The sequence below is a fragment of the Ceratotherium simum genome, chromosome 5, assembly GCF_057802395.1.
Source record: "Ceratotherium simum simum isolate JZ-2026a chromosome 5, ASM5780239v1, whole genome shotgun sequence".
Classification (NCBI taxonomy): Eukaryota; Metazoa; Chordata; class Mammalia; order Perissodactyla; family Rhinocerotidae; genus Ceratotherium; species Ceratotherium simum.
The window spans coordinates 89,248,254-89,266,285 of NC_141904.1; the positions used below are offsets into that span (position 1 = coordinate 89,248,254).

An 18,032-nucleotide genomic window follows, 5' to 3' on the forward strand; every position below is an offset into this window, starting at 1 on the left:
GCTAGTTGGTCATGATATTACATTCTTATATACTACTGGATTCTATTTCCTAATATTTTGTTAAGGATTTTTGTGTTTATGTTTAAGAGGGATATTGATCTGTAACTTTTTTTCTTGTAATATCTTTGTCAAAATTTGCTATCAAGGTTATGCTGACCCACTAAAAAGAGTAGGGAAGCATTTCTACCTCCTCTATGTTCTGGAAGAGATGGTGTACATTAGTATTATTTCTTCCATAAATGTTTGATAGAATTTCTCCAGAAAAGCTATCTTGACCTGGATTTTTCTTTGTGGGAAAGTTATTATGAATTTAATTTTTTGAACAGTTAAAGGATCATTCAGATTTTTTATTTTTTGTGTTTGTTTTGTTTTGTTGTGTTTTTCAAAGAATTCGTTAATTTCATCTACATTGCCAAATTCATATGATTTAATTTATATAAAGTTTTTAAACATGCAAAATTAATTTGTTCTGTTAGAAGTCAGGGGAGGAGTGAGGTAGTAATGAATGAGAGGGAGCATAAACAGACTCAGCATTGCTTGCAATGTTTTATTTCTTGATCTGAAATATGTTTAATTAGTGATAATTCAGCAGTATGTACACTTTTGATTTATGTAATCTTCTGTATGGATATTACAGTTCATTATATTATATTCACTATATATATAGTTCATTTATATAGAACATATTTATAAACAAAAAGATCAAGATTATAAAATCAGACTATAAAATTATAACCTTTTATGTATATAAAAGTATAACCCAAGTATATTCTGGTTATATGTGATACATTTTAAAAAATAAGAATACTAAAAGATTGGAGGTAAAGAAGATGTTCCAGCCTAATTATAATAAGTGAAAGCTGTAGATTTATTACTGTCAGATAAGATAAAGTTTATGATCAAATCATTATTAGAAATAGCGTGGCACTTCATAAAGACAAAATGTTCAATTGACCTGGAAATATAATAATTTAGACTTGTATATACCTATTTTTGCCCATAATTTATTACTTATTTTGCTAATAATTTATTGTATATAGTTACAAGTTTGATTATATAAAAAGGTGATTTACAATTGACATTGTTTACTCAACCAGGAAAGAAAAATTAAAAATAAGAAAAAAACACATTCACGAGATATAATTTTTCTAAAATTAATGACGATACATAATTTTTTATTTTGCTATTAATTGCCTTTTATGTTTTTTCATTTTTTATTATTAATATAAGAATTACAAATTTTATGCAATGGAATTATACTATTTTTCTTTATACACTTGCTATTTTTTGCCCAACATTATATATGTAGGATTAACCTATGCTGAAATTACCATATATTTTTATTGCTGCATAGAAATGGTTCTCAAATTTGTCTCAGGTCTGGTTATACTCTAAAAAATTATTGAGAACCCCAAAAAGATTTTTCCTGGCTGAGGCCCAGGAAACTAGACCAGGAATGAATTGTCTTTGGTTAGTTTCAAATGAACATCTTGCTGGTTCATTCCTAAAATAGACTGAACATCAGTTTACATCTAGAGACAAGAGGATTGACCTCAGGGTAAGTTGAAGGTTAAGAAAAGAAAACATCCTGTGAAGTGGAAAAAAAAGCCTGTTATCAATGAACTGATCAGTACAGCTTTCAGTAACGGTGATGGACAAGTAGGTAAACACCACTGCCCCTCGTACAACTGGCTGTGTTGTACTGTGGTATGCGAAGGGGAGCCAGTGTGGGGAAGGGCCTTTACATGGGGCTTTCTTCTCTGTTGGAGTCCCTTGGAGTGCCTTGTTGGGTATATTTCTTTCTCATTCAGGAGGCATGAATGCGGAGGACTTCCTAGGACCTGGTCTTTACTTGGCACTCAGCGCACGTACACGGCTGATGGAACCACAAGGACAAATGTAATGGTTCTTCCTCTCAGTCTTTCTATTCCTAACTTTCCACACATCCAGATAGTTCTGAGGCTCTTTCATGTCTAGGAGCTAAAGGAGAATGGTGGTTCTAGGTGAAACAAGGAAGGTCAAGTTTGTCATTGGCCTCTCCCTGGCATTCTCTTTCTGTGCCCTTTCTCGGTCCTTCCTTCCACTGTGTGCTCTCAATGCCAGTCCTTTAGAGGAGGCAGAATGGCTCACCACTGCCAAACACCCAGGTATTAGTGACTTAATAGGTCCCTCCCTCTAGGGTATGTCTACCTTTTTATGGAGGGCCAGAGGAGAGGGCAAAACTTAATCCAATGGGTTGAAATGGTAATGATGGAATTTCAAGCATCAATAGATGATGTATCTGTAGGGCCAGGCTTCTTACGATGGGCTCTTACGAAGCTGGTAGGAAAATTCCACTGCCCACTTCTCAAATGCATTAGGAGATTTCAAAAGGAAGGTCCTGGATGGTTTTTATGTACAAGACTTACCTTACTAATGATAGTAAAAAGAACAATAGTGTTGGCACACTGCTTTCCAGTTTACACAGCTCGCTCACTTACATTTTATCTTTATTACCTTCATTTTATGGAGCAGGACACTGAGGCTCAGTGAGGTGGAGTGACGTGGCCTGAGTCCCCCAGCCCTAAGTCGGGGGGCTGGGATTCAGACACAGAACTTTTGACTCCAAACCACAGCCCTGGAGACACCCACAGAGGCCTCGAGAGAGAAAGAGATGAAGCTTGAGAACAATAGGGAGGAAACCCTTGGCTTGGCATGAGGGGGTGAGTGAAAGTGGTCCCATTAGAATCTGATTCGCCTGTGTTCCATTATCCAGAAACAGCCCATCTCCGGAAAATGAAGAGACCAAAAGAGGAAGTAAAATGGAATCGAACAAGAGTTCTGGAAGGCCTTCTCCCAGCCAAGAGGCAAAAGCCTAGCTCACAATACTTGAAGACCATGCACCCTAATTCTATCATCATATTTTCAATTACATTAAATGCTCTGGAGGAGGCTGGTGAAAGGGAAGGGAAGGGAGAGAGGGAAGATATTTCACTTGCATAAACTCAACCAAAATGTTCTCTGGGACGGAGTGCCAAGGGTCGCCCCTCCTGGGCCCCTGGCCTAAGCTGGCCACTTATGGCTCGTGTGCTTCACGCAAGAGGGCGCCAGCCAAGTGCGTCACGGCCTGATTTTAAACTAAGATGATGTGACTCAAAGCCTCCTTGCCTCTTTAGTTCCAAGTCTGACACAGGATAATTAGTAGAAAGAGGAAAAGAAAAAATTAAATATTTTGAAAATGGTATAAGTTAAACCTCTATAGTTACCACAGATTTATTCCTACAGCGTTTCTAGGTTCTCAAGTGTTCCACACCACTGTGTTGTTGTTAGCGCTGCCTAAATAGCTATGATAGATATAGTCAAAGGTTAGCATAAGTTAGCATAAGGGAAGCCATCTTGTAGAGGGGAACCATGTTGGAACTATAAATGACCCTGATCCACAAGACACCCCCTTTGCTTGTCAGCAATGCTTTAGTTTGTATGTAGCCTGGATAAGTCTGCACCTGCTTGTGAGCAGTGTGTATGCTCTGCTACTTCCTCAGCCTTAGCTGCACATAGACCTCCCTATTGCAATAAGACAGTAACTTTGTTCTTTAAGTTTTCCCAGGAATGTAGCAACCTCCAGAAAGGAGCCCTATGCTGGCATCCATCACTGGTGACAAGAAAAAGGGATGATCCAGCGTCTCAAGGACTACAACACCAGATGGTCACAGTCTGAGACCCCCCTCTTTCAGCCCGTTTGACCTACATAACTGCTTCACAATTTTGTAGTTTTAAGATGGTTCTTTACAGACACTAGTCCGCCATCTTCCCCCTTGCTAGCAAGCTATAATAAACAGATCCTTTCTCGCCTACCACCTTGCCTCTGGACTGTTGGCTTATCTTTGTGGCGAGTAGAGGACCCCTATTTGGCAGTGACATTGTTTTTTCCTTTTTCCCAACCACACATAATACTGTGCTAGGATGGGGCTTAGGTTGTCACTATCCCCTTTTTCCACGTACAAACACAAGGATGCTGTGGTCAGGGGTCTTCTCGCAAACGTCCTCCCATGCCTTTGGGGGTACAGTTGGCCCTTGGCCTCCGGGTAGAAAGACAGGGTCTCTGGGGAGGACGGGGCGGTGGGAGGGTTCCCCTCTAGGAGCAGCCTGCTTGGGGTACCGCCGGCCCCACCCTTCCTTTAGGGGCAGACTGTCCTGGAAGGCCACGACTTCTGGAGACAGTGGGAGACTGTTTTTGTTTTTGTTTTTCTGCAGGTTATGGTATATTGCTTCATTCACAGTTACTGTGGGCCTCTAAATTCTCCCAGAAAAGTGCCTGCAAATCCCACCAAATAACTCAGCGGGAGATGTTTGGTGGCATGGGTCTGAGGGAAATCTAAGTTACATAAAAAGAAAAAGGAGATCCCATATACATTTAGTAAGTGTGTCCAGATCTAGTATATGTGTATAGATGCATAAATATATACATCCACACACCTACAGACACACACATACATACGTACGTGTATATATGCACACACACATATATATACACATATTTATGTATGAAGAGAGAATGTCGAGAGAAGAATTTTCCAGTGACAATGTGTCGATGAAGCCATTTAACATTTTGCCACAATCTTAGGCGACGTTCTGGTTGGGGCCTCTTGCTCCTCCGCTCCTCTGGGCGTCTGTTTACACTCGAGCTCTGTGGGATTCACATGGCTGAATGTGAGCCGGGCCTCAGCTCTGCACACACACGCTCCCAGGCTGGCCTTCTGGTCCCTGCCTGACAAGGCCTGGAGCACAGGGAAGGAAGTTCACTGAGGTCACAGAGGCCACCCTTGGCCATGGCGTGCCACAGCGCATGGCGGTGCCGCCCCATCCTGCAGGTCACATGGTGCCCGATTTGTGGGTTGAGCTGTTGGGGAACCTCTTCTCCGTGGGTGTCCCAGCTGGGCTGCCCACGCTCCAGCTGCTGCTGCTGCTGGACTGACGCTGGACCACGGGCTGCACCGGCCACGTGGGGGGCAGGCGCAGCTGGGCGCCGGCCAGGCGGGTGACAGGGCTGGCTTGAACGTGATCGTCATCTCAGTGGAGGAGCTGCTGCTGCGGCACATAGCGGTGTCGGGGTCGCGGATGACAATGGTGTGCAGGGGGCTGGCGGGCTCCGAGCTGATGGGGCCTGGCGGGTTCTTCAGGGGCTCCAGGGTGTCCAGCACCACATCTGGCGCCTGCTTGACTGTGTTCTGCCTCTCGAGTTCCCGCAGCTCATGCAGAGCCGTGCTCATGGTCTTCTCAATGTGCTGGGGGCACAGAGAGCTCTGGTCAGCACCGAGGCTGGAGCCTGGGGTCCAGTCCTTCCTCAGCTGCTAACCAGCTGTGGGCTTCTTAGGGGCCTTTCTCCACAAGCCTCAGGGCTGGGAGGGAGATTAAATCCCCTGGGTGTCTTATAACAAACCGGGAAAATCAATGTGGGTGTCACCTGCACACTGCAGAGGAAGCGGACTTAATGAGGGCAGGTTAGACTAGTGGTTAAGAAGGCAGGCTCTGCAGTCAGGCAGACATGGGTTCAAATCCTGGCTCTGCCACTTTCTTTCTATGTGACCCTTGGGCAAGTTACCTCAGCTCTCTGAGCCTCAGAATCCTCATTTGTAAATTACAGATAAGTATACTACTGACCTCAGGGGGTTGGTGAGTGTATTAAGTGATACAGTCCCTGTGAAGAGCTTGGCATGGCACCTGGCACATAATAAGCACTCACAAATAATAATGACGATGATGGCAATAGTAGCTAACACCGAGCACCAATTCAACCCCTTCCCACTGATAGTTCATTTAATCCTCACACTTACATAGTAGGAACTACCATTACGCTCATTTCACACATGAGGAAATGGAAGCTCAGACTGGTTAAGTAACTTGCCCAAGGTCACACAGCTAGCTGGTAGCATAGCCCAAGTCTCAACCCAGGTGGCCTGGCTCCAGAGTTCATGTCCCTAACTATTATTATTTTTTTAAAAAGTCCTTTCCCATAACAAAATTATTTGGAGGTTATGTATTGGAATGTTCCCAATGTTCACCCCAGAATGATGGGAGTGTTACTTTTGTCTCTGTATTATAATCAGAAAACTTTGTTTTTTAAAAAATGGTAATTTTAAAAAGCAGCAAAAATCCTCATCTGCCTACATAATCCCCAGGGATGTTGTAATATTTAAGAGCTCATCAGTATGAGAGCACTTGGAATGACACAGAGAGAGATTACAGCAGGCCCAGGACCTCAGAGGAGCAGAGGGGCTGCCCTGTCAGCCTAGGGCTCATCCTTCCCTCTGGGCGGCTTCCCATGGCCTCTGTTCCCCCTGAAGCCAGGCGGGGGTGCTAGAGTCAGCATTGAACCCAGGAGCCCTTGGCTACAGCAAAGGGCTCAGAGTTTTGAGTGTCAAGACCCCTCTGCCACTTGCTGGCTGTGTGAACTTGGGCAAGTCTCAGTCGCTCTGCGCCTTACTTTGTTCCTCTGTTGAAAGCCCGCACGTTTACTGTGACGATGGAATGAGATGATGGACACGATGAAGCTTTGCAAACTGCCAGACAGTGGTTTCCAAACTCCCTTTACCCTGAGTCCTCAGTTCACACAGGGCTTTACAGGGATGCCTCCACTTCAGACAGACGCAAGAGGGGCTGCTCAGGCTGAGCTGGACCAGAGCCCACAGGCTTGGCCACTGAGGGGACAATGAGGGACACTGCTTAAAACCACTGCTGGAAGGTGCTGTGCACAACCTCAGTGACAATGATGACTATTAAGACACACTTGCTTTTCTGCCCTGAGACAAATCTGGAAAAACTGAAAGTCTGGTCAGACTGATGGCGTTGGAACCTGGAGCTGCCCTGCCTGCACCCAAGTCCTCTTTCACCTTCTCTCCTCCCCCGTCTACAGGAGGTCTCCTGCCTGCCCTGGGCCCCCACGACAGGCTCCAATCTGGCCACAGTCAGAGTCCCAACCTATCCTTTTTGCTTTGTTAAGAGACTATTGATAATTAGCCAATGGCTAATCTTAGCTTTTATGCTTCCCCATGACATCTTATCCTTTGCCCCATAATACTGGCTACTTTAAGAAGCCTTTATTCAAAAGGACTAGCTGTGGGGGTTTTTCTGCATGATAGGAGAGATGGCAGTCCTCTTGCCATCTTTTCTATATCTCAATCCTGCAGTGATAAAGCCTGCTTTCCACGCCCCACTCTGCTTAAATTAAGCCCCTTATTCACATCACTCTCTCTCCACTTGACTCCAGCGCGAGCTGAAAGGTAAAACTTTAATGAATAAAATGGAATTATCACCCCTCCACCACCATCACCCCACCACCACTCTACCCTGGCAGAGTATGAGCCAGAAAGACAGAATGCTCAGAGAAAGATCAGCTGAGTAGTTTAGGCATGAGCCTTGCATTAGTCTGAGAGGTGATGCTGCAACCTCCAGCGCAGAGTTACAGAGAGGCGCTGCGGGGAGGATGGGCAGCTTTTCCCTCCTTCCAAATTAGATCTTCCCACTCTAGAGGGCAGTGTTGCAGGTGCTGGAAACAGCCTCTTTAACTGGGTGCAAATCTCAATCCTAAAGGATATTTTGAGACCAAAGAATTTCAGGTAACTGCATCTACTACTCGGGATTCTCCATACCACCATTCCCGTGGGAGGCCTGCAAAGTCAAGCGCTCATCAGAGCCGATGCTGAGCAGGCTGGAGGCTGTCCAGCGTCCCCTTGGCTATTTACATGTTGTTCACCATGCTTTCCCATTTCACCTCTATCAGTGAAGGAGCTCTTGAATGGCAGCTATCAAATCGGACAGTTTGTAGATATCTTTGCAAATGGAAAATGCATGCAGCATTCCCCAAGTCTTTTCTTTGGGCTAGTCTTGCAAAATGCTCTGTGAATAAAGGTCAACAAAGTCTGGGGTGTGCCCTGCTCTCTTTCTTGGAGATTCACAATGTACATCTACATATTTAAAGGTTCTAAAAAGTCTTACAGACAAGCCATTCAACTTTGTCAGACCAGCATTCCTGAAACTTTGTTGACCACACAATTCTTTTTCTCCCCCATTAATGTCCCATGGTACTAGTCTGCTGTGGGACCTACTTGTGGAAACACTGGCCTAGACAGTATTTGATTCTTTGTGTAAAGGGCTCTGGGCCAGGCCTCAGGTAGCCCCCTCCCCATCATGGCCCATGGGAGAGCTTCCAGGTGACGGCAGATGCTAGGGTGATGCTTCCCAAGAGGATGGCCTTCAAGAATGGAACGACCAGCGGGTTGCCTGGCTCCTCTGCTGGACCCATGCCAAGGCCCTGACCTGCAGGGATCCCTAGGGAGTGGGCGTCAGGACATGGGCCAAGACAGATCCTGCGGGTGTGAACAGGAGCTCTAGTTGCTGGAGGAGTTGCTCCTGTGTTGATATTCCCTTGGAAACGTTCCTGGCCTTCTCTAGAACACAGCCCCCAAGCTTACAACTCTTCCTCTTCCCCTTGTGACCAGGGATTCAAAAGACACCCTCCACAATAGAATCCTCACAGCTGGGAAGGTTCTGGTTGTCTCTTTTACCTTAAGTGGGAGATAACATTGGGGAGGGGGTACATAACGGGACCCCACCCCAAATTCCAGAGAGAAGAAAATGGAAACTTTTGAAAATGTGATAGAACTGTCAAAAACACATGAAACCACTTATGCAAATTATTAAATAATTTAAACAAATTGCTTCATAACAATTTGTTAAACAAATTTGGTTGGTTGGCTTGGCATGTAAAAATCACAGATTTCTCATTCAGATTTTGAAAACTTTAGAAAATAAAGAACTCGACGCACTTTAGGACAGCCTGAACAGTCTTCCCTTCCCGCTTCAGCTGTTTACTCCCATTCGTCCTTTGGATCTCAGGTCTGATCCTCCCCAGGGAAGTCTCTCCCTGCCTACATGCAATATCCACATTTTAGACTCTCAAAATTCTGTGTACCACTCCTCCTAGACACCCGACCCAACTGCCATTTCACAGCTGTGTGTGTCACTGGTCGACGTCCCTCTCTTCTCTAAACTGTAAGCTCCACCTGGGCAGGGCCTGGGTCCATTTTAGGTCATCATTGTACCCTCAGTGCCTAGCACAGGGACTGTCACATAACAGATGTTCATCAATATTTGTCAATGAATGAATGAAGGAACACATGAATGAATGAATAACTCAATTGTGCCATCTTGTGGAGACACCTGCCATTACCACATACCCATCACCTGCCTCCCCGCAGGGCAGGAATGCCCCCTCCAGCCCTGGAGACGGGGGTTAGGGGGGTGGGTTTCTCCAGTCTTTACAGGGTCCCCAGCCAGCAGCGGCTGCACCCATCTAGCTTCCATTGCTCAAAGGGAGACCAGCAGGGGGACAGGAAGCCTGTTTGCTCTCCATCTTGTGTTCTGGCTTAACCTTGAGCCTGGCATGAAGGGCAAAGTGGCTCCCCGCCCTGCTGTCCCTCTGGGGGTCTCGGCTGGCCCAGCCTGCCTTCCCTCTGGCCCTTACTTCTGCCAGGGCCTCAACCTCCAGGGACTTGTGATTCCCGCAGGCTGCTGTGCCTGGTGGAGCTGCACATCGACCTCATCGAGTGCCCTTCGGAGAGCGCCTTCTTGTTAGAGTAGTTGATGCTGCAGGCACTCCCAAATATTGCCACCCTCCGCTTCTCGGGGCTCTCAATCCTCCCCTGGGTGAGGGGGATTTTTGTGGGGGCTCCTGGGGCAGGTGGCAGCCCGGGGCAGCGTGTGTATGCTGGGGCCCAGGCCCCAGGGTGGGCTGTGTGTCGCCCCTGCTTCAGCGCCTGGGGACTGCGGCTCCATCGTAACCGCACTCTGCAAAGGAGCCAGGGGGCGGGGGCATGGGGCAGAGGTCAACCCCGGCAAGTCTCAGAATGGGTCAGCCAACCCCCAGGCCACGCACTACACACTAGTCTAGGGAGCGGGTGTAGTAAAGCCTCATTCAGCCAGACTCGGCAATTCTGCCAGGAAAGCACTGGCCGAGGGCGCCGCTCAGCGGCAGGGGCCAGTTGAATCTGTGAGCAGGAAGGAATCAGGCGCTTTCTGCCTCCAGGCTGCAGATGGCGATGCTGATCACACAACAAATCTTATCTACATGTTAAGTCAAGGTGAGGAGGATTTCAACCTGGGAACGCTTGGGCGGTGGTTAGTTGGGCTCATGATACGCTTTTAAGCAGTTCAGACATCTCCATGATTCTGAAGGGCTTCTGACTGGTCTGCAGCATTGAGGCTTGACTGTACCAGAAAGTTACCAGCTCCCTGCAAGCACAGGAGGGGGCCCCTGGGCACTGAACACAGTTCAGGTTGTCACCCACCCCCAGTCTCCCCAGCAGGGGGCTATTTCTATGAGGCTTTTCCAGATCTTGTAAAACTAGTCATTTGAGAGTAAAAATCGCATCATTGGACATGCCTTCCGTGCAGTTGGTCACTTTCACCCCTCAGGGAGCCTCTGGTGGAGTGAAAAGGGGACTAGAGTGTCCATCAGGAGGGTGAGTCCTCGTCCTGTCTCTGTCACAGACTTTCCTGTGTCATCTTTCAGACTCATTTTATTAATCTGTTAAATGGGTGTAATGGTCCTCGCCCACCTTTGAGGGAGGTTCAGTGGGTGTGAAAACACTTTGAAGACGAGAGGTTCTACCCACAGGAGATTCTGCTACACCCTATGGAGGTCACCAAAGATTCTAAGGCACCTGTGAGGGGAGGGAAGGCTGGAAGTGGTGAGGGGATGGGGAGAAGGAACAGAGTGGTTGTGACCAGGGGACCAAGCTTAATGTGGTCAGCAGTGGTTCAGATCCTAGTGCCCCAGCCAAACTAAGCCCCACCTGTGGGTACCCCATCAGGACCAAAGCATAGGTGTTGGAGAGGAAGAGGTACTGAGAAAGGAAGAATAGGAAGAAGGTAGATGAGGGCGGGAAGAGGGAGAGGAAAGCGAGGCAGGAAAAGATATGGCCCCCAGAAGTCAAGGGACCGTGACTTTGTCATCTACCTAAGCCAACCTTCCACTTTCCCCTCAATTCTGTCATCTATGGCCGTGCCCTGAACTGAACAGAATACGGTGAAAAGAGGCATCAGGACTTCTGCTAAAATAACTTCATAAGCGTATGTTTCCATCACCACTGATGTCTTTGGCTCTATCTGCAAGGACCCGTACGTGTGGGTTGATCCCATGACCTCTCCACTGAAAAAAACGGAGAATATGACATTTTGGGAATCTGAGTAAGAAAGCAGGGAGAAACTCAGCTTTTCTTTCTTTTTTTCTTTTCTTCTCTTTTCCTTATTTTATTGTTATTTTTCAGCAACCACATTCTTTGGACTACACTTGTATTCAGAAAGAGGAGCGCAGCTCCTTGCCCGGCAGAAAGGTCATGTGACACAGCCCAGCCCACACACAGGAGTGGAGAAATCGGCACATGTGCTCCCACCAAATAGCGAGGTGAGTCGAGTGTCAGTTTCCCACGCCCCGTGAGCGGGTGTGAGTTTTCTGTTTGTGAAGTGCATCAGGGAGTCTGTGGGCTCTAAGTTCTGAAATATAACAGCTTGGGTCTTCAACAGAAAGTGGAGGAGGTGCGAGAACTGGAGAGAGGTAGCAAAAATACTCGCCAATTTGTAACTCTCTCCATTTATTATTATTTTTTTAAATAGAAAGCACTGATTTGCCAATATATGCCCTTCCTCCTTCTCCACCCGCGACCCCAAGCTGGATGGTTTTATACCTGGCATTCCTGGGTCACTTCCAGCCTGCCCACCCCAGTGTGCTCAATACCACACCTGTGCGGAACAAGCGGACACAACAGCCACCCCCCCTCCTGCCCCCTCGCTGCTCCCAAACCAGACATGAAGGGCATGGCACTAGCAGGAAAAAATGAAGCCGCATTTCCTACCCGCCCTTCACCCCCCCAAAGCCATACTCCAAGATGTGCTCCGTGGGGGACTGGAGGCCATTTTTGGAGGAGGCCTTGTCATTCCAGCAGTGGCCCACCGCTGGCCTCGCCGTCAGCCTTTTGGCTCAGGCTGTCCGAGAAGGCGTCATCCCTGGGGAGAAGGACGGATGTGAATTGGGAGGGCTTTGCTCCGAGAACCCAGGATGTGCAGGGCTCCTTGAGACCTGCCTGAGGGGCTGGATCAACATACACCTTAGGGTTAATTTACACTCACAGCTTGGGATGAGCCACTTCCCACTCTGCACTTACCACCACGCATGCCCGCCGCCACGCTCCTCGGTCAGTTTCTCCAGTGGGAGGCCCTCCTCTGTGCCACCACCCTCGTGCCAACCTTCTCCTCTCTCCTTAGCTAGGCTGGTCCTCTCTCCCAGGCTGCTCCAGGCTAGGACAAGCTAAATGCTGCAGGGTGTGTTGGAGAAACGGAGGGGAGGAGCCTGCAAGCTGAGCACTGAGCACGGTCTCCATGTGGCTCCATGAGAAGCAGTTTGGGGCTAAGCAAGGGAGGAAGAAGGTGCCTCCCTCCCTCACCTCCCCACCCAGAGCGTGGGACAATTGTGAGGTGGCTCGAGCTTGTTGGGGGGCCCTACCAGCCTCCTCCCACTGCCCTCTCCCTTCCAGTGCCCTGTCCCTGCCCTCAGAGGCCTGGGGACATCAGAGGGCTGCTGACAGCCCTCCACTGTGGCATTCCTCTTGGGGTTTGCCTGGCCCTGGACTTTTCTCTGGCTTCAGACCATCCTCTCTACCATCAAAACTTATGCGTTTGGTCCCCTTCCCTTGAGATCCAGCTAGTGACTGCTTCCTCAGTAAATCAGCTCCATCTGAGCCTGATGAGAGCTCAGAGGGAGTGTATGTGCAGGAACCTTCAACGGCTTTTAGCGAATGGACAGGGTAGACTTTCCAGACCTTTGAGTAGGGCTAGGTATTTGGGATGCATTGCTCTTTTTAATGTCTGAAATTATTTTTTTTTTAATGATATCCTATTAACTGGAAATGAGGGGATGATTATTTCTACCCATCCCCTGAAGAAGCCACCGTGGGGGTAGAGAATGGCGGGCAGTTAAGGGGGCAGTGGGCTGGCCACTGGCCACAGGGAAGGCCCAGGAGAGTGGAGGTATATGGCAAGATCCACTGGACGCTGGGAACCATGGCGGGTGATGAATGTCCTGGAGGCTGTCAGATGGGTCAGGCCAAGGGCAGCAAGTGCTGTCTCTGTGTACTCTGAAGGATGAGTAATTTGCTCATTTGTTAAGTGGATCACCACTTAAGGTGAAGTTAGGTATAACCCATTCTTCCAGAAGGCCAACTGTATCAGGGAGAGCAAATCACTGGCATACAACCTAGCACTTCCCTTCCTGTGCCCATTCTAGACATCACTAATCGATTACAGCAATCTTCACAGAAGGTCCCGGCTCCCACTCACATGTCCTGTACGACTATGTACTGATGTGGGATGAGTCCATCCACGCCATTGTGACGACCCTCCCACCAGTCCTCTGAGATGCAGTGGTACAGTAGCAGTGAGGCCCCCTTCTTGAAGGACAGCTCACGGGGGGACCGCCCCACGTAGTCAAACTTGGCGATGGCCTCGATCTGCTCCACTTCTGGAAGGAGAGCGAGGGAAAGAGCATCCATGAGGTCAGCAGAAGGGCAGCCCAGGAGCCTCGCTCAGACGGCCCTGGCTTCCATGGAGAAGGACAGAGAGCAAGCCTGGTGAGAACAGCGTGGGCTGGGGCTCAGGACGCGGGGGTTCTAGGGTCAGACTGGCTGCTCACTCTGTGACCTCAGGCCACCATCTAACTTCTCAAAATGTAAAGTGGGGGCTGACATACCACATCCCCATTTCCACCGTCCCTCTTGTTCTCTACTTTTTAAAACTCATGAAAACAATAGCATAAGAAATTTCTTTTTCATCTACGCCTTAATACAAGTTCTGTTTCCATTTTTCCATGAACCCTTTCCCTCTTTGTCCACTTATACTTTTAGTGGTTCTTACCTTTTGGGAGGTCAAACAGATGGTGTATGAGGACTCCCATCCATGCAAAACGTTGTATACAATTTTTAAGGGTTCCCAGAATTCTTCAAAGTTCATTGTTATGGACCAAATTGTGTCCCCTCCAAATCCATATGTTGAAGCCCTAACCCCCAATGTGATGATGTTCGGAGATGAGGTGTTTAGGAAGTAACTGAGGTTAAATGAGGTCACAAGGGTAGGGTCCTAATCTGATAGGACTGGTGTCCCTCCAAGAAGAGGAAGAGACACCAGAGTTCTCTCTTTCTCTCTTTGCATGTGCACGGAGGAAAGGCCATGTGAGGACACAGTGAGAAGGCAGCTGTCTACAAGCCAGGAAGAGAGGCTTCACCAGAAACCCACTCTGATGGCATCCTGATCTTGGGCTTCTAGCCTCCAGAACTGTGAGGAAATAAATTTCTGTTGTTGAAGACCCCAGTCTGTGGTATTGTTATGGTAGCCTGAGCTGACTAACACACTCATCCATGGACTTAACTTTGGGGGAGGGAGAATTCTTATTGGGGCCAGAGCTCAAGCATATCTCTTTGCACACATGCATTTACTCATCAAACCTGTACTCTTTTCTGGTCAGCGACAAGGCCTGGCCAGGTTAAGCAATGAGGATATGGCTCTTGCCCTTGAGGCACTTGTACTGCCCAGCTCTGTCACCTCTTGTCTGTGTGACTTCAGCCAGGTTACATAACCTCTGTACACCTCAGTTGCCTCTAGGAGGATTAAAAGAAAATGCATGAAAGAAGACATACAGGTGGCCAGTGGGTACGTGGAAAGGTGCTCAACATCACTAATCATCAGTGAAAGGCAAATCAAAACCACAATGAGATATCATCTCATACCCATTAGGATGGCTATTATCAAAAAGAGAAGAAATAACGAGTGTTGGAGAGGATGGGGAGAAAAGGGAATCCTTGTGCACCGTTGGCGGGAATGTAAATTGATGCAGCCACTATGGACAACAGTATGGTGGTTCCTCAAAAAGTTAAAAATAGAACTACCATATGATCCAACAATTCCACTTCTGGGTATTTATTGCTATTTATTTCGTTTCACAGGAAACGAAAACACTAACTTGAAAAGATATCTGCACCCGCATGTTCATTACAGCATTATTTACAATAGCCAAGACATGGAAACAACCTAAGTGTCTATCGACAGATGAATGGATAAAGATGTGGAAATCACACACACACACACACAATGGAATACCATTTGCAACAATATTGAGGGACTTTGAGGGCATTACACTAAGTTAAATAAGTCAGACAGAGAAAGACAAATACCATATGATCTCACCGGTATGTGGAATTTAACAAAAAACAAAAGCAAAGTGAATTCATAGATAGAATAGACGGGTGGTTGCCAGAGGCAGGAGGGGGAGTTGGGCAGAATGGTGAAAGGAGTCAAAAAGTATAAACTTCCAGTTATAAAATAAATAAGTCCTGGGGATGTAATGTACAGTATGGTGACTATAGTTAATAATACTGTATTGCATATTTGAATGTTGCTTAGAGAGTAGATCTTAAAAGTTCTCATCATGAGAAAAAAATTTGTAACTATGTGTGGTGAGGGATGTTAACTAGACTTATCTTGGTGATCATTTCACAATATACACAAATATCGAATCATTATGTTGTACACCTGAAACTTATATAATGTTATATGTCAATTATACCTGAATAAAAAAAGAAATATACTAGATTTCAATAGATAAAAAAAGATAATGCATGAAAGTGCTCAGCATAGTACATATATTAGGTATGCAGTTGATACCAGCTTTTATGGTTATGACTATAATTACCAATGGCTCTAGCCTATAGGGCAGGTACAGACAAGAAATGTAAGCTGCAGCGAGTTGAAGTGTTTTTCCCAAGACCATATAGCCTGTGATGTTTGGGGAGGAAACTTTTTGTGGAGCAGGGATTATGCCTATGATTTATTTAACCTATGTTACAGTTTGTACCCTAAGAGGTACCCATACTTGGTAGAAAACTGATCTGATTGTGTATAGGTATTAATGTATTTATATTTTAAAGCAAGCACAAAGATGTTTAGCATTATAAAAATAATATATATACATAATATATATATAAACAAAAGAGTAACAAAAGCGACCCCTGCTCTCTCAAGTCTGAAGATACTTTCCCTATGCTGAGCATTCATGGACTATCTGCTCCATTCCTTGTGGATTATCTTGTACCTGTCCATCCAGCCATCCACCTGTCTATCATGGAGTTGAGGCCAGAACATCTGGTTTTACTGCTTTTTAGCTGTGTGATCCTGGGCTAGTTCTCCTTTCTAAGCCTCAGTTTCCTCATCTGTAAAGTGGGAATGATAATAATAGTACCTACCTTTTGGGTTGTTATGAGGATTCAATGAGTTACTGTACATGAAGTGGGTGCAACAGTCCTAGCACATAGTTAGCTCCACATGAGAATGAGTTGTTACCAGAGCTGATGCACCTCCAAGGGCCATGGCAGCATGGCAAATCAAAGAGCAGAGGGAGGAAACTTTGTTCATCTCCCCCGCTAATCCCCACCACGGCGCACACACTGGGGCTCCCTCTGTAAGCAGCTGGCTCAGGAAGACCGTGCCGGTGCCCCGGGAGATGCAGTGGCCTTTGGATGTATCCAGTCCTCACGCCTGGGCCAGCCTCCCGTTGGCAGCGGGCATCAGGCAGTTAGTCAGCTTTCCCCAGCTGGCTCCCTGACAAACGTCTCTACATGCTATTCTGGCATGGTTGATGCAAAATGACAGCATAGCTAAATGGGTCAAATTAACTCAGATCTTGACTCAGAGTCACCTTCTCATGGGGAGAGCTCCGTCCTCCTCTCAGCTGCATCTTTGAATCTCACGCCAGCGATGTGTTGCACTGCCTGGTAACCTGTCCACCTGCCCGTCTGCAGAGACAGAAAGGTCAGAGGGTCTGCAGGGCGGTTGGGAGGCGGGCGCGGGAAGCGTGCGGGTCTCCATGGAGACGAGGGGCGGGGCCAGGCGGCGGGGACGTCGGGGGCGCGGCGCCCGCCTAAAGCGGGCGCGGGGAGGGCGGTTGGAGGGTGGGGAGGGGGCGCGGGGCGGCGGCTAGGGGGACGGGCGCAGGAAGGGGGTCTCCATGTGGACGAGGGGCAGGGCCAGGCCTCAGCGGCGGGGACGTCGGGGGCGGGGCGCGGGCCCAAAGCCTTTTAAAGGCCCAAGCACAGGCCTGTTGGATACGACTCTTGGGAGGCGGCGGAGTGGGTGGGACGTGGGGCAAAGGGGAGTGGGGGGCACCGGCGCATTGGAAGGCGCCCCCGCCGACGCCGGAGCGGTGGAAGCAGAGAGCCGCGGGGGCCGGTGGTGGGCCCGGGAGCTCGGACCAAGGAGGGCATGGCATGGCCTGGCAACTACAGGCGTCGGGTGGGGGAGTAGTTCGCTCCACTCAGGAAGGGCGTTGGGCGTAGGCAGCCCAACGTGGCTGTGGCGGGAACCTCCTCCTGCTGCTCTCTGGGGTAGAGAAAGGCACCGTCCCTTCAGGGCTCACGAGTCTCAGGGAGCCAGCACTGCGCATCTTTCAGATGTAGCACAGGGATCCAAGAGGAGTGACGCTGGCCTTGGTCGTTGCTTACCTGAAGTATGTGGCATCCTCATGGGTGGTGTTTAACTCTAGGGATGAAGACTTTGTCCTTCCCAAGAACCATCCCGCTCCCCAGACACAAGGCTTCCCCTAAGACCACACCTGGCCTGCGTGTTCTGCCAACATCCCCTCCAAGCCACCCTTCAAACAGGCATGGAGTACAAGGCAGGCGCCCAGCACAGAGCCTGTGACTGCGCAGGGCAGCTTCCAGTGGTACAGGAGGTGGACTGATACAAGTCGTCTCCACCTTTGTCAATGCTCATTCCTCAACTAGGGGGAACTGCTCATCCACAATCTTAAGGCATCAGGTGGGAAGGCAGGGGGAGGTACCGTCTGGGTCCTCACCCCAGGCTCTCCAGACACCTAGTTTAATACTCCCAGCGAAAAGACCAGGCCAAATCTTTGTACTTCATGAGGACCCTTCATATTTCATTTATCCAAACAA

The 18,032-nt window shown here is 48.1% G+C and overlaps 1 pseudogene; it reads right to left on the bottom strand.

Annotated features, from left to right (window-relative positions):
- Positions 1-4,851: 4,851 nt before the first annotated feature.
- LOC101391709 (SLIT-ROBO Rho GTPase-activating protein 3-like) lies at positions 4,852-17,521 on the bottom strand (annotated as a pseudogene).
- Between the last annotated feature and the right edge of the window lie 511 nt (positions 17,522-18,032).